At 42.5% G+C, this 24,314-nt stretch overlaps 1 protein-coding gene across 3 annotated transcripts in view; it reads right to left on the bottom strand.

Moving 5' to 3' along the window:
* FBXL7 (F-box and leucine rich repeat protein 7) overlaps window positions 1–24,314 on the bottom strand; it is a 471,040-nt gene that overhangs the window by 408,388 nt on the left and 38,338 nt on the right. Inside the window, exon 1 of one of the 3 annotated variants that reach the window (XM_029053851.2) lies at window positions 23,475–23,530. The exons of the other annotated variants lie outside the window; for them this stretch is intronic. The gene's annotated coding sequence lies outside the window, so the exon portion shown is untranslated. Of the gene's footprint in view, window positions 1–23,474; window positions 23,531–24,314 lie in introns of those variants that run through there. 3 annotated transcript variants of the gene reach the window in all.

The raw sequence follows: 24,314 nt of genomic DNA, 5'->3' as shown, positions 1-24,314 counted from the left end.
TAAATCGGGGGAGTATGACAGAAGTGGAAGACACGAACCCTGCCCTCAGGAGTTTACGATCTAATAGACAAGCTTAGTATTAAGTGATCCACTAAAGCCATTTTCTAGGTGTCTTTGATATTTGCCTTCTCTTTCATTTCAATAAAGTTGGCCCCCACCCCAGTTAGAGCCAAACCCGCCCATAGGTTTGCTTTGTTTTCCTAAGGGAGTCATTTGGGGCTCACCCTACTCTCCCTACTTTCCCATCACGGGAAAGATCAAAGGCTGTTCCCAGGCCTCTCCTTAGACTGTCAGCTCCCCTCCACCACACTCTTTGTCTTGTTAGAGAACGGCCTCAACCCCCAAAACCTCTTGCCTTGCCCTTTGAGATTAAAATCTCCCTTGTGACTCCAATGATTGGCCCTTCTCTCTGCTCCTGAAATCCTTCCCACTGGATTTCCAACCTGATGTTCAAACAGAGAAACTGCTTACTCTCTCATATCCAGGGCCAGGCGAGGCAACAGGAGCAGGTTTTATCTTCCAGGAGAATAACATTTTGCCCTCCCCCCTCTTAGATCAAAGTCAAAGCCTTGGTTGTGCTCTCATCTCTATTTGGGCACCCTGATATCAATCAACCGATCAGTCAATCATATTTTCTGACCCATTTACTCTGTGCAGGGCCCTGTTCTAACAGACTCGATAGGCATGTTCCCTGTCTACAAGGAGCTTGCAGTCTAGAGGAGAGCTATATTGAGAACTGCAAATGATGTAGATTCATGAGTATATAGGGAAGAAAGAAGGTAACTCAAATTCACTGGACTAGGAAAAAAAGTAGGAGTTAGTAAACAGGAGAAGATTTATATTTCCCTAAGAAACTTATCGCAAATTATCACTGGTGATCCTGGCTAAATATGAACAAAAATTCCCTTGTCCATTAGAAGACTCTGTAATCAGAATGAAGAAAAAATGGAAGAAATTATCTGGATGAGTTGTGTCTGAATTGATTGGATTATTTAGTGGCATTCAAGGGGAAGCAGGATTTTAGTCTAAATTATGTGAACACACACCTCTGTTTGTTTCAGCCTACAGACTACATCATTAACCATTTCTGCACTCAACCCCTTACATATGGACATCAGCTCATAAGTTCTGAATTTGAACTATCAATATAACCAAGATACTGAAATCATTAGAGAAAACCATTAGAGTGGCTCATTGGAAAAAACATGGGAGATCCTGGTTCTAGTCCCACCACTGCCAATGGTTGCTGTGTGGCCTTCAGCAAGTCACATGACCTCTCTGTGCCACTAAGTTTGTGAGCCTCATGTGGGACAAGGACAGGGTCAGATCTAAGCATTTTATATTTACCCCTTATTTGTAGTGAGAATATAGTGAACACTTAATAAATACTATAATAAAAGAAGGTTAAAAATCAAACTCCTGGAGACAGGTTTGGAAGTAGAGACAAGAAAAAATGATGCAAACCCATTAGTGAGCAAGGATCTCTCTTTAAATGCAAACAGTGGACAAGTCTTTTCAACAAGCACTTTCTAACGCAAAAGTCATATATATTGAGTGCATACTATGTGCAGTGCTTGGGAGAGTACAATTTAACAATATAACAGACACATTCTCTGCCTATAACGAGTTTACAGTCTAGGGATGAGCTTACAGTCTAGAGAACATATGGCTAAGATTTCTCCATCAGAAGTCATCTTCAAAAACAATTGTAAGCACAAGATAAACATAAATATACCACTTTTTGTCCAATTTTTATTCTATCCCAAAGCAAAAACAATCCCAGGATGTTCACTAGTTTTGATCCAATACTATATATTACCATTCATCCTAATGACTACACTTACTTTGGTCTTAAGAGGACCAGAAATTTCCCCAGTTTGGAAAGGGATTTGAACATAATAGATGTCAGAAATTTTGCATTATTCCTGCTTGATTTTCATCTTTTAAGGCATCAAGAAACTTATAACGAGAAGTTAAGACAGAGACAAAACATTCTCTGTTATTCCATCCTCAGCAAGGTCAAATTTTCTCCCAGGGGTCAAAATGCTGGGTGTAAATGCTGCACTGGGTCTAAGACACAAGCTAGCAGGCAGACAATAGGGTCATTCTCGTGGACAATGTTGCTTTATGTGGGTTTTTATTTATTACATTTGTAACATTTGGCCCCAGTAAAACTCGGTGTCAGACCACACTAGCAAGTTTTGAAAATACTTAGCTAAAAGCCGTTTAAAATATCTTTCATAGCAACAAAATTCAGGCTCTATCTGAATTTACAGTTTTGAGGCTTTCTTATTTACAGTTTGGTCCTCCTGTGAATGAGTGAGTGAATGTGTGTGTTTGTGTGTGCACGTGTGAGTGTGTGAGTGAAGGGGTATATTTAGCTCCAACTCACACAGATATGATCTTACAATCAATAGCATCATTTTCAAATATAAAAAGCAGTTATTTTAGATATATACTACTTAGTGGTCTTATTCATTCAGTGCATATTCTGTGCCAAGCACTGAGCTAAACATTAGAGTAGCTACAAAATAATCAGATTGGACACACTCCCTGCTCCACGTGGGGCTCACAGTCAAAGAGGGAGTGAGAGCAAGCAATTTATCTCCATTTTATAGAAGAAAGTGAGGCACAGCAAGGTCATCAACCTGCACAAGACCACAGAGCAGACAAGTAGCAGGGTAAGGACTAAAGCCTAGTCTCCTGAGTCAAAGTCCTGTGCTCTGTCCACTAATTGGATTACTTTTCCTGCAATGGGAGGATAAGAACCAGGAAAATACCCCATTACCTAGCCTGCCAAGGTCTGGGCCCACTTTTGTGGCCCTTAAATACTGATCTAAATCAGTAAAAATCCCTCTTCTCCCTTTTCTTGTGTAAAGAAAATAATTTCCTCTTTGAATACTGAACACATATTTAATTTCCATTTCAGTTTAATAGAAAACAATGTTAGTTCAGGCCGTGGCCATTTTCTCTAAAGTCCATTATGGGTTTAAGGTTAAAAATAATTTTTTAGAAAAGGAAAACAAGGTTAGTGAGTTTGTTGCTGTTTGTTTTTGAACAACATGATTTTGGTACAAGTAAAATTATGTCTCTGTGGTTAGCCTCCATATTTACTTTCAGCCTTGTTCCTTTTTTCCAATGTTTCATAGTCTAGGAAGGAAGGAAGTGTGGTCTAGTGGTCAGGGCAGCAGTTTGGGGGACGGGAGTTTGGGTTTCTATTCCTGTCTCTCTCTCTCCAACTCATGGTATTCAATGAGTCACTTCACCTCTTTTTGTGCCTCAGTTTCTCCACCTTCCCTAACAACCACCCATTGATGTTCTGAGAACAGATTAGGCCATTAGATTAATGTCTGCAAATAATTTCTACAGCTCTTTAGGAAAGGGAAGGCAATACTAGACAAGTCCAAGTAAAGTAAGGGGCTCCTTACTTTCAGCATCAGTTACAGAAGCAGTGTGGCATATTGGAAAGAGTATGGGAATCAGAAGGACTTGGGTTCTAATTTTAGCTCTGCAACTTGTCTGCTGTGTGACCTTGGGTAAGTCACTTAACTTCTCTGTGCCTCAGTTATCTCATCTGTAAAATAGAAATTAAGACTGTGAGCCCAAAGTGGGACATGGACTGTGTCCAACCTGACTAGCTTGCATCAACCCCAGTGATTCGTACAGTGCCTGGCACATAGTAAGAATTTAACAAATACCATATTTTTCAATAACTAAGTGATGCAGATGAATGGCTAATAATTTTGAAAATGTTTCTTCTAATTCCTTTGTATGCAATCCAGCACACCAAAATGCCCAGGTAGGTGCTTAATACAGCTTTGACATTTTCTGCTGATATGTAGAGCTGTTCTTTTGGTTTGAAGATAATGGTAGTTGGATTTTAATCAGTGAATGTGAATATCTTGGAGAAGAGCAATTTTACTAGAGTGATTTTACCATCTAGAGGGGGATCTTAAAATTTCCTCTAATTTCAGCTCACCAAAAAGCACTTATTTGGACATTTTTCTGCTTCTTAACTAGTACAGGGGTCATGCAGTAAGCATTGCTCAAACGCTGGTGACAGACTTTGTTTCAGGAACATGCTAACTGTGATCCTGTTTTGTCATTTAATGTTATGTGGCTTGATGAACCCGCACAAGATGTTGGATGTGGAATCACGGTTCGACCCAAGCCTCCCAGACGATAAAGGCAGCCAGATGCTAGCCGGCAGCACTGCCTGGCTGTCATCTCCCAAACCTCTCACATACAGGATCTAGATTCCGTTTTTCTATTCTTGCATCATTGGACAAGAGAGCAGAATTAAGGGACTAAATGACTCTGTGTCATGCCAATGGAAAGGTTTGCCGGGTGCTGACTAGTGTGTAATCTCAACCTTCTTCACACTGTCAGCTCTCAGGACTTTATTAATTCTGAAAAGTCGCTTGTCTGGTTGAACTTCTATTTGCTTTTTGTTTTGGGGTTTGTTTTTCTTTTTTAAGGAAAGGGACATTCGGAGCAACCTATGACTGATTCAGGGACTCCCAATGATCTTCTTAACCTGGTTACCAGGGCTTCTCAGAGAACCAGAATAATCTTTTACACTAGTTTACAGATTCCTTGTAGGATCCTTAAGATGGCTATGTCCAACAGGTTGAACCAGACTGGGACTCATCCACAGCCTTGCTTTACTCCTTTGCTTTTGAGCAGGGTGGCCTAGTGAATAGAGCACAGGCCTGGAAGTCAGAAGGTCCTGCATTCTAGTCCTGGCTCTGCCACTTGTCTGCTGTGTAACCTTAGGCAAGTCCCTTCACTTCTCTGTGCCTCAGTTACCTCATCTGTAAAATGGGGATTAAGACTGGGAGCCCCATGTGGGACAGGGACTGTATCCAACCTCATTGTCCTCTGTCTACCCCAGCACTTAGAACAGTGTCTGGCACATAGTAAGCACTTAACAAATACCATCACACCACTTAGTATAATGCCTGGCACATAGTAAGCATTTAATAAATACCATTTTACACAGTCAGACCAGGATCTTGTTAATCTTCTCTGAGGAGATCCTCTGGATCAGCCGATGGGATCAAATCAATTTGCCATCTTCTTCTCAGGAGTGTTTTGTGTATTAGGATATTAATAGCAGAGAATACAAAGTCCCCTGGAGAAAATCTCTGAGGTAAATATGAGTCTTATTAGTTTTAAAATTCTCTGGAAGGGTTCATTTTCACTTTTTGTTCCTAAGAGAAACCTCACTCATTGTACGGTATGCAGGATTATTTTAATATCCTTTGCAAGACCAAGTTTCATCAAGGAATATTTCCTCAGTCAAATACTGCCACAATACAAGGTTAACCAAAATGGAGGTCAGAGGAAAATTAGGCAAAAATCAATATCTATCCTCCAGAAGGGACCCATTCTCATTCCTACAACCATCCATCCATTCACCCAGCCACGTTTTATTTTCTCCTTGAGGTCAGGGATCATTTCTATCTAACTCTATTATATTCTCACAAGTGTAGGGTTCAGAGTACTGCACAGAATAAACACTTAATACCACTGATTAAGCAGGACAAATTTCCTCCCAAGACTAATTTTTACCCATTACTTTCATCTTTCTCCAGTTCATGTCATACTGAACCTTAAATGGTGCTTTAGCAACTTTCAAGAAAGATAACAATGTCAGAACTTATTTACCAGTTTCTTGCTCCTGCTTCCCCCACCAGCTAAATCAAGAGCAATCCTACTCATCTGATTCAGATACTGCTATTAATATGCCACGTCAATGACCGGACATATAATGATGGCATTTATTAAGTGCTTCCCATATGCAGAACACTGGCAATGGAGTAGATATATGATAAGATCAGACACTGTCCCTGTTCCTCATGGGGCTTACAATCTAAGAGGTAGGGAAAGCAGGCATTTTTTAACCGGACACATCAAAAGCTCAACAAGTACCACTGATTGATTGATTTTAGCCAGTGAAGAAAATGAAACACAGAGCTGCTAAGGGAGTTGTCCAAAGCCACAGAGCAGGCAAATGGCAGAACTGGAATTAGAAAACAGATCATTCCAAGTCCAGTTCAATTCCTCCCCCCTAGGTCTTGCTGCTTTCAATTCCCACTCCCCAGGATTTTCTATCTTGAGCCAATAAAGATACTACATAAACCTCTAGGAGTGGGTGGAGGGTGTTTGGGTGGACCAGTATGTTCTGGGCAAATCTTATTAGATTGCTGAATGATGAAACAGCTGACCTCCTCCCTCTTTCCTCTCGCATTTCCAACCAATCAAGCTGTTACAGAATTCTTGGGAAGTGAATTTTGAAAAGGGTCCAAAAAAAGAGAGAGGCACACTTTTTCAGAAGCGAGGTTCCCTACCCCACAAAGACTATATACAACATTTTGTCCAGATAACTGGAAAAATATTTCACAAGGAAGGGGATTTTACTCTCTGCAGTGAAGGAGTCAACTTGAGTTTTATTCAGTATATATCAGGCAAAGTGCAATTCTCTTTTCTTTAAAAATAATGTTCATTCCTTCGACTTAGCCAACATAACCTTGGATTAGATTATGGTTGGATTTTCATTTAACCAGAACTTTTTATAAATAAGAGTTGCCTGACTCTTCAATTGCTTGAATGATCCAAGCAATTCCAGGCTTAAAAGTAATTTCAAAGGCATTGGCTAGCCCTCAAACAGTTTTCTTGGACCACCTATGCAGACAGTAACGTAGGAATGGCTTGTTTTCCCCTATATTATAATTGTGGACTCCTACCCAACAGAAATACAGTATTTTAAATAGTCCCACTAAGGGGGCAGGTACCTGAAAGAATTGGTTACCTATCCTGCTCTTGGGAATGCAGGGAAAAGGGCAAGTTCTTTAGAAGTATTAACTCCATTAACTCTCCAGGAAGATGGTCCTGACCCTTCCTTTTGACATGAGATCATGATCAATCAATGGTATTCACTGAATGCTTACTCTGTGCAGAGCACTATAATAAGCTTTTGGAAGAGTACCTTAATAACAGGGTAGGAAGACATATTCCCTGCCCACAAGAAGCTTACAGTCTAGAGTGGGGAGACAGACATTAATATAAATAAATGATTTACAGATATGTAGGGGAGACAGACATTAATATAAATAAATGATTTACAGATATGTATTTAGGTTCTATGGGGCTGAGGGTGCAGAGAGTATCAGGTGTTTTAAGGGCACAGTTCCAAGTGCACAGAGGATGTAGAAGGGAGAGAGACTGAGGGAAAAGACAGCCTAATTGGGGACAGCCTCTTGAAAGAGATGTGATTTTAATAAGGCTTTGGAGGTGGGGGGGAGTGGTGGTCTGTTGTATATAGAGAGGGAAACAGTTCTGTGCCAGAGAGAGGACAAGGGCAAGTGGAAGGGGTGAGATACATGAGGCCAGGAATGTGGCTACCAATTCTGCTGCACTGAACTCTCCTTAGTGCCTAGTACAGAGATCTGTACACAGCAAGCAATCAGTAAATACCAGTGATCGACTGATCAAGGTGCAGTGAGTAAGTTGGCACTAGAGGAGCAAAGTGTGGGACTGGGTTGTAGTAAGAAATCAGCAAGGTAAGGAAGGATTCTGTTTGACCTGGAGGTGGATGGACAACCACCATGGTTCTCACAAGTACTTTACCCTCTTCCTGCTTGATCTCATGCTGACACTGACTATGAGGTCAACTAGGTAGGGATTGAGGCAAAGTACCGCTGCTCCTATCACTTCCTTATGAGATTGCACAAGGACAATGCCATATGCCCTATTCTATTTAATGTAAAACTCCATTCTATTTAATGCAGTGGCTAAAATCCTCCTTACAAATAGCCAACTAGACAGGGTTTCAGCCCAAGCCCTTGACCATTGTCTACCTGAGGGAAAGTTACACCTATGTTGATCTAAGTGATAAGGAAGTGGGATGGAAATTCCCAGACTTCACTCAAACCAATTTAGTACCACCCCACCAGATGATGCAGTACTAGTTAGGAAAGCTTCTAAATACTAAACAAAATGACTAGAGAAGTAAAGAAGTGTCTCTGGAATGAACCTCATGTTTAGATATATTTAGGTTCTTACCACTTTGTCTCTTAGATACTGGACAATTTATTTCCACTTTTTTTCCCAATTAATTGAAAAATTCCTGCTGAGCAGGGACTGTCTCCTATTCCTTTTGTAAGTTTCCTAAATGATTAGGTCAGGCTCTACAACACAATCGATAGTCAGTAAATGTTGTTACTGAAGATGGTGGTAAGGGGCCTTTATCAGCAGCCTTTATCTATATAGACATGTATTTTCCAAACTATTTGAAATGTTTTTCAAATATCTTTTCCAATGACCTATTAAATAGGTTAGGACTATTTTGCTACTGCAAACCCTGAAACATTTCAGTTAAAGCCCTAGACTAAGGTCAAACAGCTAACAAAGCATAAGATAGAGCTCGGTGACCTTTAGACGCTACTATCTCACTCAAAGAACAGGACTACCAACCTGTTGCATAATGTTTCAAAATACTTCATCCATTACCATCCCTTGCTTGTTTAAACCATCTGGTGCCCTCCCATGGACAAATTCAGAGGGTCCCATGTCACTCAAGGTTAAAGGTCATGGCTTTAGGTATTGAAAACACAATTACACGAAAGCCTTCTGAAATAAATGCAGAATACAGAACGCCCAAAACTCTCAATAAAATGAACTCCAGAGTTTTAAACTAAATCTACTCACAAATTACCTCATTCTTCTAGCCCAGTGGACATTCAATAAATGTTGATAGACTAATGTAAAAAGAGTTCAGGTAATTTCAGAAAAGACAATTCTGCCTTTTGCTAGTCCACTCTCTCCTCTTTTATGTTTAGACTGTGAGCACCTGGATAGCCAGGGATCATGCCTAATTCTCACCAGTGCCCTCTTTCCCAGTACTTTGCATAAAGTAAGTCCTTAACAGATACTCCTACAACTCTATTTTTTGTTTTTCTCTGAGTGATGTTGCTTATTCTAATTGTTTGTGATATCCTGAATGGATTGCTTTTCCATTTAATTTTGTAATCAGAACTGTGCCACTACCATCATCCCTTCCTTTTGCAGGACTGTCACAAAGAAAAATACGAAGACAATTCCTGTCTAGGATACTTTCTTCTTTCAGAACCTGGAGAGGCCAAAAGGTCTCTACTATGAGAGGGGGAGCAGCTATGACTTGACCTCAGTTGACTTCATTTCCATCAAAGAGAGACAGAACCATGATGTTGAAATACTATTATACTGTGGGTACCTTCCCTATGGCTTTGTCTTCTATAGAGTTCCACCTGTTCCTCTAAGGTTCAGGTAAAAATTAGACCTCTGAGTGGGTCTGTACATACAGGATGGAGCACAAGAGAACCTCAAAAACAGAAGAACCCTAGAAACTGATCTCCATCCCACCCTAGCCAGTAGCATGCCAAATTCCCAATTTCAGGACCTGATAATGCAGGCTCCGAAGCAGAAGCCGATATTTCCATCCTCATCCCTTTCTCTTGCTCCATGTAGCCTGGTCACCTACTCACCAAATCCTAGTTTGTGTGAGAGGACTGCAGGAGACTCCTAGACCCACTTCCTGGTCTCAAGACTCCCCAAGCCCTGAGGGGGAATTCAGAACCTTAGCCTTAGAATTAATCTCTAGTCACCAACTCTCATCCCATGACACCCCCAACTGGGACAGAAAGAGGACTCTGCCATTGTTCTCAAGGGGCAAGAACAGTAGTCCAGACCCATAGATGGGTGACCATTTCCCTGTTCTTTTTCCTGAGTTCCTCCCAGCAATATCTTTTCCCCTGCTTTCTTGTTTACCAAATGACAGAATATAACACTCAGCTACCTCATTTTTTCTTGCAGAGACCTAAGACGCTTTTATAAAATATCTGGCACTGCATTTAACAGACAAGAACTCCATTTTACAGAAAAATCAGGGCTCTAAATCCCTGAAATTTGGGACATCAGCTCCAATAAAGCACCCAGAGAGACTCCTGGCTCTCACTTTGAGTGGAAGTAAATTCAGCATGACAAATGGCCACAGTGGAGCAGAGCTTGTTAGCTCACGGATTTCAATGTGAACCAGCTGTAGATAGCATACAGTAGCAGACAGTATCCTGTGCAAACAGGAGACCACAAGCAGGAAACAGCCACTGTCCTCAAGCCCTGCTGAGATATTTATATTTTCCACTGTGGCCAGGAAACTTAACTGATGTGACTGGGATGAAATTTTAATTATACAGAATTTTAATGATTTAACTTGCTGTGGGAGTAGAGAGAGGAGGATGATAAGGAGGGCACAAAGGTTCAGCTGAGTTCAGCTGCCTGTTTTCCCTTTGTCCCTTTGGAAAGAGCAGCATTTTCAATAAGGCCATTTAGTTCACTGCTAAGTGCAGGAGACAAGTGAATAATTTTAGTTATTCGGTGTGGATAGAACCTTTGTCAATAATCAGCTTTGCCAAGTCTGAAAGATTTTGAAACGCTGAGGTGGCTTAAAAAATGAGCATATTGAGAATTTCCTCCACAGTGAGAAAATCTCATGTTCCCTGGCCAACAAATGGCAGGTGGATACTTGAGCCTCAACAGTTCCCCTAGTCTTCTCTCAACTGTCTCCAGTTCACTCATTGATTAAGTTATCTGCTAAGTACTTACTGGTTGCTAAGCACTGGGGTAGATGCAGGATTATTAGATTGGGCAGAGTCCTCCACCCACCTGGGGCTCAAAAGATAAGACAGATCAGGTATCTCATTCCCATTAGGTGGATAGATGAGAAAAATGGAGGCTCAGAGAGGGTTAGGAATTTTTTTCCAAGTTCACACAACAGACTGATGACTGAGCTGGGACTAAAATACTAGTGATGATTGCATTGATTCAGCACTGTGCCAAGCCCTGTGTAGATACAAGATAATCAGATTGGACAGAGGCCTTGACCCACACAGGGCTCACAGTCTAAAAACATCCAATTTATCCCCATTTTGCAGATGAGGGAACTGAGGTCAAGAGAGCTGAATTGATTTGCCCTAAGTCACATAGGAGGCAAGTGATGAAGTCAGGATTTGAACCCAGATCTTCTGATTCACACAGGACCACACTACCTCCCTTATGCTTGGTCACACAGAATGATGTTGATGTCAAATCTCTTCTTATTCTACTTCTCTCTCTCTCTGTCCTTTCTTTTTTGTATTCCATTCCATTCTCAAAATGCTGAACCAAGACCAGAAAATGGTCTCAGAGGTGAATGCCCTGAGGTAAATGCCAACTCAGGTGATCTTCACGTTGCCCTAGAGTTTGTTTCACTGGCATAAACTAGGCCAAAGAAACATTACCAAGGTTGATGTTTGCTTCAGTGATATTCAGAGTCTTCATCCTGCCCCTTGACGAGCACCATAGTGTTACATAATCGTGCTCAAATGACCCACTGGTTGTGAGTGCAATATTGTCATCATATTCATTTGAGGGTGAATAAATGAAAGGAGGGAGGCGGGTTCTGTTACCAAGAGAGATTGGACAACAAAATCTTAGACAGAGCTTCTTTCAGAAGGTCCCAAAGTGAAGACAGCGGAAGACACTTCAGGGCATTCTAGATGGATTTTAGGATGTAAGCCCATCTCAGTAAAACACCAGTACTATGGGGTTCAGACATCAGACGAGAGGACAGCTGTCCCGTGTGAACCTGCTGGAACATTTAACTGGATTTTCCATATGTTGTGTTAATAATCTTAATGTTCATCTGAGAATTGACAACTTCTTGATGAACTAGTCATTTTAATCTTTCTAACATCCCATGTGGTGAGTAAAAAGGGAAAGAATGCTGCTTGAGAGCAGGGATTATGTCTACCAGCTCCATTGTATGTATTCTCCCGGGCACTTAGTACAATGTTCTGCACACATTAAGGGCTACATAAAGGATTGGCTGACTGAACTGTGCTTCTCCTGTCAGAAGAGAAACCTGGACTCAGTCCAGGTGTAGGGTTTCTCATTCCCTGTCACAGTTTGGAAAGTCCCCAGATTTCCTACCATCAAGTCTAGTGACCTAAGCCCTAGACTTCTGCAACTTTCTAAGCACAAACTTCAGGTGCCCTTGCTGTTTCTTTCCTTTGGTGTGCTGTATTACAGGGCTAGATGATAGATAACAGTCCTGTTAATAATAACAGTAATAATGATCATGGTATTTAAGTACCATTACTCTCCACCAAACATTGTGCTTAGTGCTGGGTTAACAAAATATAAGCAGATTGGACACAATTCCCTGACCCCCAGGAAACTCACAACCTATGGAGGAGGTAGAACAGGTATCTCATCCCCATTTTTACCGATGAGGAAATTAAGGCACAGAGATGTTAAGTGACTTGGCCAAGGTCACACAGCAGACAAGCCTCTCATCTTTACACTAGGTCACACTGCTTTACTGTTCAACCTGTTCTAAATTACCATGCTTGAAGAGGCAACATGAGACCTGGGAGCTGCCAGGACATGTCACCGGTTTACAGGGAAATGTTGCCAACACACCAAGTTTATAAGTAACATCCACAGTCTTTGAGCTAGTCACTGAGCATGTGGTGCAGGCTGGTGACTGTGCTATAGAGACACATTCATAAAGAAGACACAAATGATTGTGAACCAGGATTTACAAAATCAGTAGGACGTCAAGGCTAAAGAAAACGGGCTACATGCTGATAAGTGCCAGGGAACTCATATGCACAGGAAAAGATTTTTTCAGGTAACTCAAAGCTCAATTTTGTTATCAAACTTCCACCAGGCACTGCACAATCCAACAGGATGGACAAGCAAAGAAGTAGAAGAAAGATTCTAAAAGACCAGAAGGTCCTCTAGGGACTGAGAATGTTGGCAGACAATGGAGCTTCATCCCAAATTGAAGATCTACAAAGCCAACCTTCTACATAGCTGCGAGCCTTGACTCTACTAGAGAAGCCACAACAGGGTCATTAGAGTCATTTCTGAGCCACATTCAATATCAAATCGCAAGTGGAGTTATCTACAAGAACGCCTGAAACTTCACCGCTATTGAGATAATGCTCATTGCAACTACTGGACAAGACACAAGGCCATGAGGAAGATACGAGAATATGTCTGTCAGTCAGTTATGAAAGTATTTATTGAGCGCTTACTGTGTGCAAAGCACTGTACTAAGTGCTTGGGAGAGTACACTATAACAATAAACAGACACATTCCCTGCCCACAGTGAGGTTACAGACATACAGAGAATATGTCTAGCAACTCTGTTATATTATACTCTGCCAAGCACTTAATACAGCGCTCATGGTAAGCACTCAATAAATAACTAACAGATGAGGCTAATGGATGAGAGAGGGAAAGTACCCAAGCAGCTGCTGAAGAGTGAACTGAAAGGTGGGAATTTGCAGACAGGGAAGGCAGAACAGACATTTCATATACACAGTGCAAATCTAACCTGGATTTTGTTTGATCTTTTGCAAATCTACTCTAAAAATCTAACCTTGCCCATTCTTTGGTGACACAGAACAAAACAGCTTTTTGCTATTGAGCCATTCTTGTCCTGCCATCAGACCTAAAAAGATTAGACTGTGGACAAATAAGACTTTTTGTAATAATACTGATAACTATTAAAAATATAAAATGACTATCCTCTGATTAATAAGCTTTCTTGGCAATATGCAGTACCCCTTCCATATGCATCTAGACTTCATTAGAATGAAACCTTTGCCTTCATAAACACTAAGACACCCATCTTTAGCCTTCTAGAGAGTTTAAGGGTTTTAATCAGGAACAGTTAAGGCTTTCCACTCACCATGTGAAGGGTACATGGACATTTAATGCTGTTAAAAATGCTTAGGTTTACTTTTATTCATGATGTTCGCCACAATGTTCTGTGTGAAGATCATAAGGATTTGTAGTTAAGGTCACCTGAAGATTGAGTTGATATTTGAAGTATGTCATGTGACTCGAACTCCAGGAAGTGAAGGCTTCATCCCAAACTGGTCAGTAATAATAATAATAATAATAATGTTATTTGTTAAGTGCCTCCTATATGCCAGGCACTGTACTAACAGCTGGGGTGGATACAAGCAAATTGCACTGGACACAGTCCCTGTCCTAAATGGAGCTCACAGTCTCAGTCCCTGATTAGACTGTGAGCCCATCATTGGGCAGGGATTGTCTCTATCTGTTGCCAAATTGTACATTCCAAGCGCTTAGTACAGTGCTCTGCACACAGTAAGCACTCAATAAATACTATTGAATGAATTTTACAGATGAGGTAACTGAGGCAGAGAGAATTGAAGTGACTTGCCGATCACATAGCAGACAAGTGGCAGAGCTGGGATTAGAATTTATGATCTTCTGAATCCCAGAACTGTGCTCTATCCACTATGGCATGCCGCTTCTCGATGAGTTTATTATAAACCTAGGGCCACAAATTCTAGCCCCTCCCTACCCCTGGCTAACTGTGACCTTGGACTGTCATTAAAATTCCATCAATTTTCTCTGCAGCCAATGGAATTCTCCAAGGAACCTGAATCAAATCCTTAGTAGCTATGTGACTGTCTGAGACTTAACTTGAACATGGCTATCAGTTTTTAGGAATAGCCATGCTTCTTTTTACCCATTTCTTGGCCATAACAAAAACTGACCGTGGAGAAAATTTGAAGTATTGTTCAGAATAGAACTCATGTGATGTTTTCAACAACAGGACAACCGTCTGAACTACATTTCGGTTCTTTTGATAATGGGAAGGAAACACAGGAACCCTGCTGATAATAAGTACAATAATAGTAATAACGGTATTTATAAAGTACTTATAAGGAGCCAAAGCACTGGGGCAGATACAAGATAATCAGATTAGACACACTGGATGCTCAAGAAGTATCAACAGCCAGCAGAGGAACAGCAAACACCTGGCTCTGATCTGGTAAGTGAAGGGGAAGGTCACTCACTGTGCCTGGTCACCAAAGCCCCTGCTGTTTTAGACCTTCCACCTCCAAGTCCAACACTTTTGAGCAAATTTCCTTATCAGCCCCATTCTCCTTCAAAGTCTTCCAACCGCCCACGTGGACTTAGAAAACAACCCTTCTATAGCCTGTTTTACAGGCAAACAGCACTGTTTATCAACTCTGTCCTGATACCGAGAAAGGGTGGAGGCCCTGAATTTGGCATGTGATAAAGTAGCTAATTGATGGGAAAACCTCAAAGACTAGACAGATGCTAAGGGTTGCTGTTTTTCAGCACTTTAAACATAGTGAGGCCTACCAGTGAGGTGGATGTTGGCAAAACTCAGGTGAGAATTCCAATATCAAAAATGCCATTTCCCCCACAACCATGTCTTATTTGCTCCTAATTTGCCCAATGACCCACGGCTTGGCTTTTCTCTCAGAGATGGAGATAATAATCACTGTGGTCATTTGTTAACTGCTCCATATATGTCAAGCACTGTGGTAGATGCAGTACTGCCTTGCTCCCCCAGTTCCCAGAGCCCGGGAAAATGAGTTGGGACAAAATTTGTAAAACAGAACCCAATCCCTGAGTTTAGTTAATATGTGCTCCTGATGGGACACTTTTTGTGTACTGTGCTCGCCTGGGCATTTTGCAGAGCTACAATCTGCTACAAATCAAATCTCACCTGTGCTGGGCAGCACTGGTGTGGGAGAGAGTCAAGGGCAGAGATTCAAGTTTACCACGAGGAAGGAGGCAATGGTAAAAATATGGAAGTAGTATTCTGTATTTTCACCAAGAAAACTCTATGGATACACTATCAGAACGATTTCAGGTGGAGGTGGGGTGTTCTGGGAGAGATGTGTCCATGGCATCGCTATGGGTCAGAGATGACTCTACAGCATAAGACAAGACTGACAGAAAACCTCCCCAAGGCCAATCTAACCATCGGGAAAATGGGTAGCTACCTGGCCAGAACTCAGCAGTCCCGGGCATCTCTCCATGGCAGAAAGGGAAGCCATTGCAGCAAAAAGAGTCAAGCACTGTCGTTAGGCAGTGAGGAACAGGGAGGGGGCATCTCTGCAGCTCCTCACTAACCCTTTCTCTCCACCTTGAGCTGCAGATTGAGCTGAAAGGAGTAGTAGCAATGGGGAAAAGCAGAAAGTGAGGAAAAGGGAGGGAGAAGGTGGTGGAGTGGAAAGGAAGGAAAACTCGTGGAGCACAGAATGCTCAAATGTAGGGGAAGGGAAACTCTTATCATGAAAAGCCAAGGCCCCGGGCAGAATCTTAGGTATCAGTTCCAGAATGCAAGCTAAGCTTCTAGAAGACAATAGCCAGGTGTCTATGTAATTCTAGGCTGTACATTCCTTGTGGGCAGGGAACATGTCTACTAACTCTGCTTTATTGGCTGTGTGACCTTGGGTAGTCACGTCACTTCTCTGGGTCTGTCACCTCATCTATAAAATGGGGATTGAGACAGTAAGACTGATTGAGACTGTATCCAACCCAATTTGCTTGTAACCACCCCTGCGCTTAGTACAGTGCCTGGCACACAGTAAGTGCTTAACAAATACCACAATTACTATTATTATTACAGTGCCCTGTAAACTGCAAGCACTAACTACCACTGATTGATTGATCAAATGTTGGGACAAATATCTGATTAAAGTGATAACTGCTAATTGTCATTTAAAGGTGCCACATAAACATCAACAGGTTGGACTTGTTTTGCAAAACTACAAAAATGCTATTGCTTCTGGCCCTGTTCTAATAGGATAATGACTATATAGGACTCGTTGGTTCACTAAATACCTCTTATATGGGATACTAGGGCAAGATGGATACAGCACCACTATGGAGAATGAAAGCCAAAATTCCCATTAGACTTGTCCAGTAATGAAATGATACCAGTCTAAGGGCGTCATCAAGCGATAGGGAGGAGAAGGCAGCAGGGCAGTGAAAAAAATCATGGAGCAGGATACAGGAGGGGAAGCCAAAAGAGCTGGCTGCCATGGTAGCTTGGGAGAGGAGAGGCAAGAGAGGCAGGAGAGGCAGGGACAGCTGTCCGGACTCAGAAATCTGAGGGGAGATTTCCAAAAACTTCCCCAGGCTCCCCACCTTCCTCTCTCCTCCCCCCCTACCCCCATGGCCCCCCAGCCTTCCTCCTGCTCTTTAGGGAACTGATAGCGAGGGTAATGATTTGCCAAAAGCTCCTGATGCAGGAGCTTCTAGTCACCTATCAGTATCCTTGCTGGGGGAAAATAATGGATTGAAACCAGATCAAAACTACCTTTTCGTGTGCTCAACATAAACCCAATAATTTCCAGGTAACTACCAAAATCAAGTAACTATTTCTTGAAGCTTTTAATTTTTTTTTTAAAAAACACAAGTCTATCTACATTTGTATTTAGTGGGACAATCGATTTTCTCGCGGACCTGAGAAATTTAAACAGTAAATAAAAATTTCAGTTTTTTATTAGAGGATTTTCATTTCTTTCCTTCTATATGAGGAATTCTGGAAACTATTAGAGTGTAGTCAGAAGATTAACTCATCAGAAACCATTTCCTCTGCTTGGGTTTTTTCAAGGACCTAAAAGAAATGATATAATGTGGAAATTTTCCAAGGAGGAGTTGCAGGATGATTAAATCATCGCCAATGAGAAAAGGTGACTAAGAATTTTTAAGGGTTTTTTTTAATTTTAATAAACCAGAGTTAACCCTATTTACTGAATGTTCCCAAGAGGAAATGAGCTTAAACTGTAGAAGGAGCAATTTTGATGCAATTCAAATAAAAATTCCCAAATTCGAGATAAGAACAGGTTACAAGGAAAAGTATGTTTTCTAATTCCCTGGTAATCTTCAAAAGTAGGTGATAATCACCTGCCCAGGTTCATTTAGTTGTTTAACCTGGAGGCCTGGGGTTGAATATAATGACTTCTGGAAGCGCTCTCCAGACAAGGATTCAGAGATAATAATTCCCAATCTTTTTTCATCCCAAAATCCCAACCAAGAGCTCTGTGATCTTCCATATTCTCTATCTCTCCTCCACTAAAAATGTAAAAGGAAGGGTAGGATCTCCATATAGCTTTGGAAGGTAGCACCACTTTCCTTTGTATCCAGTAAGGCCAAGTAGGATATAGGGGAAGAGATGGTTACTAGGAAACAGGGTAGATGCAGCAGTAGAGGCAATTGCTGAAAAAAGAGGAGAGCCACAGTGAACAGATGGGAGAGGAAATTGACTAGCACATCGTATGGCCACCTCCAAAAGCTGACTAGACTTACACAGCTCTGCTCTCCATGTCCTGCTTCAGGACAATCCCAAAATCTGCATGGGGTCCTGGCCCTGGGATCAAGTAGCACTGTCTAAGCCTCCTGTGTGAGCTGTCTTGGCAAGCATACATCAGCAATTGCTATTTTTACATTGTCCTTTCAAGAGCAGAAGACAGAACTCTTTTCCTCATGGCATTCCTGCCAATGGCCATAGGAGGTAAGCAGATCCTTGAAAGATTGGTTTCTTCTTAGCACACAGAGATCTTAGCTGACTGTTCCCTCTAGCCATATTCTGAAAATTAGATATACAGAAGAGAAACAGACAACATGTACAAGTTCAGTTTGTTCTTTAAGGATAGGCTTAGGAGCTGCTGAGAGTAGAACAATACAACAGCGTGAACACAACAGTGCTCTCACACTACACTTTGCTAAAGGAAAACCTGAATTTATTTATTGATTTTTCTCTGATACTTAATCGCCCACCCTAATGAAATACATAAAGAGAGGGTGGGAGAGAAAATGGGAGAGAGGAATAGAAAGAAGGGAAGCAGCGTGACCCAGTGGAAAAAGCATGGGCCTGGAAGTCAGAGGACCATGGTTCTAATCCCAGCTAATAATAATAATAATAGTAGTAATAGTATTTGTTATGGAGTTTACTATGTGTCAAGAACTGTTCTAAGCACTAGGGTAGATACAAGGTAATCAGGTTGGACACAGTCCCTGTCCCACATGGGACTCACAGTCTTCTCATTTTATAGATGAGATAACTAAGTCACCGAGAAGTGAACGGACTACTCAAGGGCACCCAGCAGACAAGCAGCAGATCCAAGATTGGAACCCAGATCCTTCTAACTCCTAGGCCCATGCTCTATCCACTAGACCTGCTTGCAGTGTAACCTTGGGCAAGTAACTTGACTTCTCTGTGCTTCAGTTTCCTCAACTGTAAAAATGGGGATTCGATACCTATTCTCCCTCCTACTTATTCATTCATTCATTCAATTGTATTTATTAAGTGCTTATTGTGTGCAGAGTACCGTACTAAGCTCTTGGGAAAGTACAATACAACAGTAAAGAGTGACAATCCTTGCCCACAACCGAGCTCAAAGTCTAGAAGTGGGGCCCGGCGGGGAGAGACAGACATCAGTACAGATAAACAGACATCAATACAAATAAATACAATTACAGATATGTACATAAGTGCTGTGGGGCTGGGAAAATGGGGAAAGAGCAAAGGGAGCAAGTCAGGGCAATGTGGAAGGGAGTGGAAGATAAGGAAAAGTGGGGCTTAGTCTGGGAGGGCCCCTTGGAGGAGATATGCCTTCAGTAAAGCTTTGAAAAGGGGGAAAGTAATTGGCAGATTTGAGAAGGAAGGGCATTACAGGCCAGAGGTAGGACATGGGCCAGGGGTTGGCAGTGAGGCAGGTGAGATCAAGGCACAGTGCGAAGGGTAGCACCAGAGGAGTGAAGTGTGCAGGTTGGGTTGTAGAAGGAGAGAAGCGAGGTGAGGTAGGAGGGGGCAAAGTGATGGACTGCTTGAAAGCCAATGGTGAGGAGTTTTTGTTTGATATGGAGGTGGATAGGCAACCACTGGAGATTTTTGAGTAGAGGGGTGACATGTTCTGAACGTTTCTGTAGAAAGATGATCCGGGCAGCGGGGTGAAGTATAGAATGGAGTGGGGAGAGGTAGGAGGTTGGGAGCAAGGAGGCTGATACAGTAATCCAGGCGGGATAGGTTGAGTGACTGTATTAATGTGGTAGTAGTTTGGGTGGAGAGGAAAGGGCAGATTTTAATAATGTTAATGCTGATATTTGTTAAGCACTTACTATGTGCAGAGCACTGTTCTAAGCGCTGGGGTAGATACAGGGTAATCAGGTTGTCCCACATGAGGCTCAAAGTCTTAATCCCCATTTTACAGATGAGGGAACTGAGGCCCAGGGAAGTGAAGTGACTTGCCCACAGTCACACAGCTGACAAGATTTTAGCGGTTGTGAAGTGGGACTGACAGGATTTGGTGAAAGCCCTTAGATTGGGAGCCTCATATGGGACAGGGACTCTGTCCAACTTGATTAACGTGTACTTATCCCAGTGCTTGGAACAGTACTTGACACATAGTAAGCCCTTAGCAAATACCATTTAAAAAAAAAGGAAGGAAGGAGAGAGTGTGGGAGGGGTTAAATAGAGAAAAAAAACTATCAGTAGTGTTTATTTTAGTGCTTACTCTGTGCAGAGCACTCAACTAAGAACTAGGAGGGTGTAAGAGAGTAAGTAGTAGAAAAGAGAAATGGAGGAATCCAAGCATCTGTCTTAAAACTTAAATGATAAGCTACCCCAGCAATCTGTGGGAGTGGATTGTATGCTCCATGCTCACCTCCTGCCCACCTCTCACTCTAGGTTTCAGTCTTTACGCAAAACTAACAGCTCCTGGAGACCGAGTACCGTATAGCTTTGGGAAAGCCTGCTGTTCTCAAGAAACCCAAGTCCCCTGGATCATGACAAGATGGCAAAAGCCAACCTTGACCAGGCCCCTGCAGTTCCTGTCCAAGAGTTAGCCTTTCCAGTGATGAGCTAGATGGTCTCCAGGCAATACTGTCTGGAAACTCACTTTGGGGGACTTGGGGGTTTGGCCAGCAGGCCACAAGATGTTGTGGGCAGAGCCGGCTCGAGGCTACCTGGAACCTGACCCAAGGCCACTGGCAGAGTCCGGACCTGGCATCGATGCATCCCTGGAGGCTGGAGAAGTCATTGCCACTTGCAGCTAAGGAGGTCGCTGAGTTCCAGAGCAGGATGCTGCCTTCTTGGCACAATTATCCAAGGTGGCTCACCTCCACCCTCATATTATAGTCCTGCCTATGTGGCAAATTAGCAGGCCTCCTGCTAATTAGAGGCAAGTGTCCAGTAATTTATGGTTCGGCAGCACCACTCCCATTGTGACACAGCTATATTGGAGTTTAGCCAACACCAGCAGGGGCCAGTTCCGGGCTAAACCCCTACTTCTGGCTGGGACGAGGCTATGTTGGGTGTGCTCCACCACCTCCAGACCTAGTCTCATACCGCTTCCAAGAAAATCAACCTGACTGGTTGTTGAGATCTCTCTTTTTGGAATTTTAGGGAGTTTGAGATTGGGAAGTCAGGATGTGAAGAAACTAATACAGGACTTGGTGGACCCCGCTCGCATTGGCCATATCTCTTGAACCTCCGGGGCATGGTGCCATGATAATCCCAGAGGTAGATGACCAGCAAAGATGAGGCTGGGGAAGATAAGGGAGAGATGAGCACCACCATTCATTCATTCATTCATTCAAATCATTCAATCGTATTATTGAGCACTTACTGTGTGCAGAGCCCTGTACTAAGCGTTTGAAAAGTACAATTTGACAACAAATAGAGGCAATCTCTACCCAACAGTGGGCTCACAATCTAGAACAGGGGAGACAGACAACAAAACAAAACAAGTAGGCAGGCAGCTGGTGAAGATGAGGTCTATTAGAGCTGGACAACAAAGAGGGAATAATAATATTCTGGGTGGGCAGTCAGTCAATCGTATTTAATAATAATAATAATAATAATTTTGGTATTTGTTAAGCGCTTACTACGTGCAGAGCACTGTTCTAAGCGCTGGGGTAAACACAGGGGAATCAGGTTGTCCCACGTGGGGCTCACAGTCTCCATCCCCATTTTACAGATGAGGGAACTGAGGCACAGAGAAGTGAAGTGACTTGCCCACAGTCACACAGCTGACAAGTGGCAGAGCGGGGATTCGAACTCATGAGCCCTGACTCCAAAGCCCGTGCTCTTTCCACTGCGCCAAGCTGCTTCCAATTTATGGAGTGCTTACTGTGTACACAGAACTGTGCACACAGCACTATGCTAAGGATCTAAGAGAGAGTACAATTTAATAAACAGATACATTCCCTGACCATAACGAGCTTGCATTCTAGAAGGGACAGACATAATATAAATCAGTAAATTACAAGTATGTGCATAAATGCTGTGGGGCTGGGAGGGGAGATGAATAAATGAAGCAAGCCAGAGCGATGCAGAAGGGAGTGAGCGAAGAGGAAAGGAGGGCAGAGAACCTAACAACTTTGTTGTACTGTACTCTCCCAAGCACTTGCTACAATGCTCTGCACCCAGTAAGCACTCAATAAATACCATTGATCAAATAATTAATGGGACAGGAACAATGGGAGCACGCAAAAAGTGGGGATTACAGAGAGAAATGTGGGGGTCCCAAGAGTCACACAACGGGTAGCCCAGGAAGGAGTGAGAGGGAAAAGCAGTGTCACTGGTAGTGGCTGATCGAGGGCAAGATTGGAGATCAGCCAAATCTCACAATTATACCATTAGGTCTCTAGCATTTGTTAATCAGCTGGTATTACTTATGAGCCAAGATTTATTACATTTGCAATATCACTTGCTTAATGTTTACCTATGTTTAAATAAATAGGAGCTGTTCTCAAGAGATTCTTGTTTCCCCATCCCTTCACAATGGTTGGCACAGGGATGAGCTATTTGAGCGCATTTTACCAAAGCTTTTGGTGAGGCTTCATTTTTGGCAGATTGGTGCCCCAAATGGAGCCAGCAAATTTTGCATCATGCTGGAACATGCAACCAACTGCCTTTGATAGCTCCAGTCATTTTAAAATTCTAATTATAGCCAAGTAAAAGTAAAGTTAGTGCCAAATTTCCCCTAAAGGTTACTGGCCTGTGCCACCGGGGTATTGCAAGATACCCAAGAAATGTCTCTAAAGTACAGTATTTGGAGATTCTTGGAACCAAAAATATGCACTTTTCTTATTACTTCAGTGGCTACCTCCACTCAAGTAACGCTGGCTGCAGTAACGTTCATGACTCTCCCCCAAGGTTTCCAATAACATTTCATCCAACCCCTCAAGACCAAAAAGAACGCTTTTACTGTGCTCTGCAGGTTTTGTTCCTCTATGAAGTGTCTGTGATTCTCAAAGTAAGATTTGGCTCAAGCAGCAGAAGCACTGTCCCTCCTCCTCTTCCTTCTCCTCCTCCTTCAGGAAGTTTCTGGAAGCTATTGTGTTACATGCAACCAGCTAACCAAGCAGAGTTGGATTTTCCTACCCTTATGACAGGCTCGGATTAACCAGACAGAGTTTTTTCCAGACAAGGTGGGCTGAGACACTTACTCAGAAGCACTGACAGAGACGTCGTGCCCGTTTGTGGGGTGAGGCGAGGCATCGTAGCCAAAGAAATCGAAAATGATGACTGAAGGAAAGAAAAAAGGTTGCAGGAGGCCACAGTTGGTAATGTTTACCTTTATGTTTTCTGTGGAGACCTGAGTCTGTAGAGGCCTGGCTCACCCCGGCAAGAGACGGTAGCAAAACAAGTCAGCAAAATGAAGATCTATGGAAGGCTCCAAAGATGTCACTTCTTTCCCTCGCTCTACTTTTTCCTCCTCATAAAAATGTGGCCCTGAGGGCTTTTGGACCAAGAGCTAGGGAGATGGTTTTAAAGGAAGACTGACATAGCCAAAAGCCAGATGAGCATTTCTAATGACAAGAGGACAGCCCCCTTTCAGACAGCTTTTTTGCTTTGATAACCCAAGCAAGCTCTGACAACGACTGTCTGAACAGGTGGATTTGGTAATGTTCTTAGTTCCTCTCTAGGTGCCAATTCTTTTTACTTAAGGCTATCAAAGCCATATCCATCATTACCCCAAAGTGCTCTGATCAGGCTTGAAAGATTAAAGATTCTATAGCCTCACTTCAATCCCATAAGCTCATGGGTCTCCTCTCACACTGATTTCCTCCTGAACTGGTTCCTCTCAAAAACGACCAAGACAAAAGGCAGTCCAGGCATTAGGTCTCCTCCCATAGTTCCTGCTGGATTCTTAGCAGTCCTAGAACAAAACCGGGCCATCTCTTCTTAGTATTGTTCTCGGTCCTTGTTAAACAAGGACACATGCATCCCAAAGCAGACCATCCACAGGCAGCAGGTGATCTGGGCAGCAGAAAATCCTCATCTCATCCTAGTGATCAGGATGGACATTGTGCTGTCCCTGTTTTATTCTGTGCCAGACCAATTGGGAAGTTTCCACATCACCCATTGTTATTGCCAGTTTTCACCTATAAAGAATGGCTAATATTTCCTTAGG

The sequence above is a fragment of the Ornithorhynchus anatinus genome, chromosome X3, assembly GCF_004115215.2.
Source record: "Ornithorhynchus anatinus isolate Pmale09 chromosome X3, mOrnAna1.pri.v4, whole genome shotgun sequence".
NCBI classification, from domain to species: Eukaryota; Metazoa; Chordata; class Mammalia; order Monotremata; family Ornithorhynchidae; genus Ornithorhynchus; species Ornithorhynchus anatinus.
This window is presented reverse-complemented; position numbering and strand designations above follow the sequence as displayed.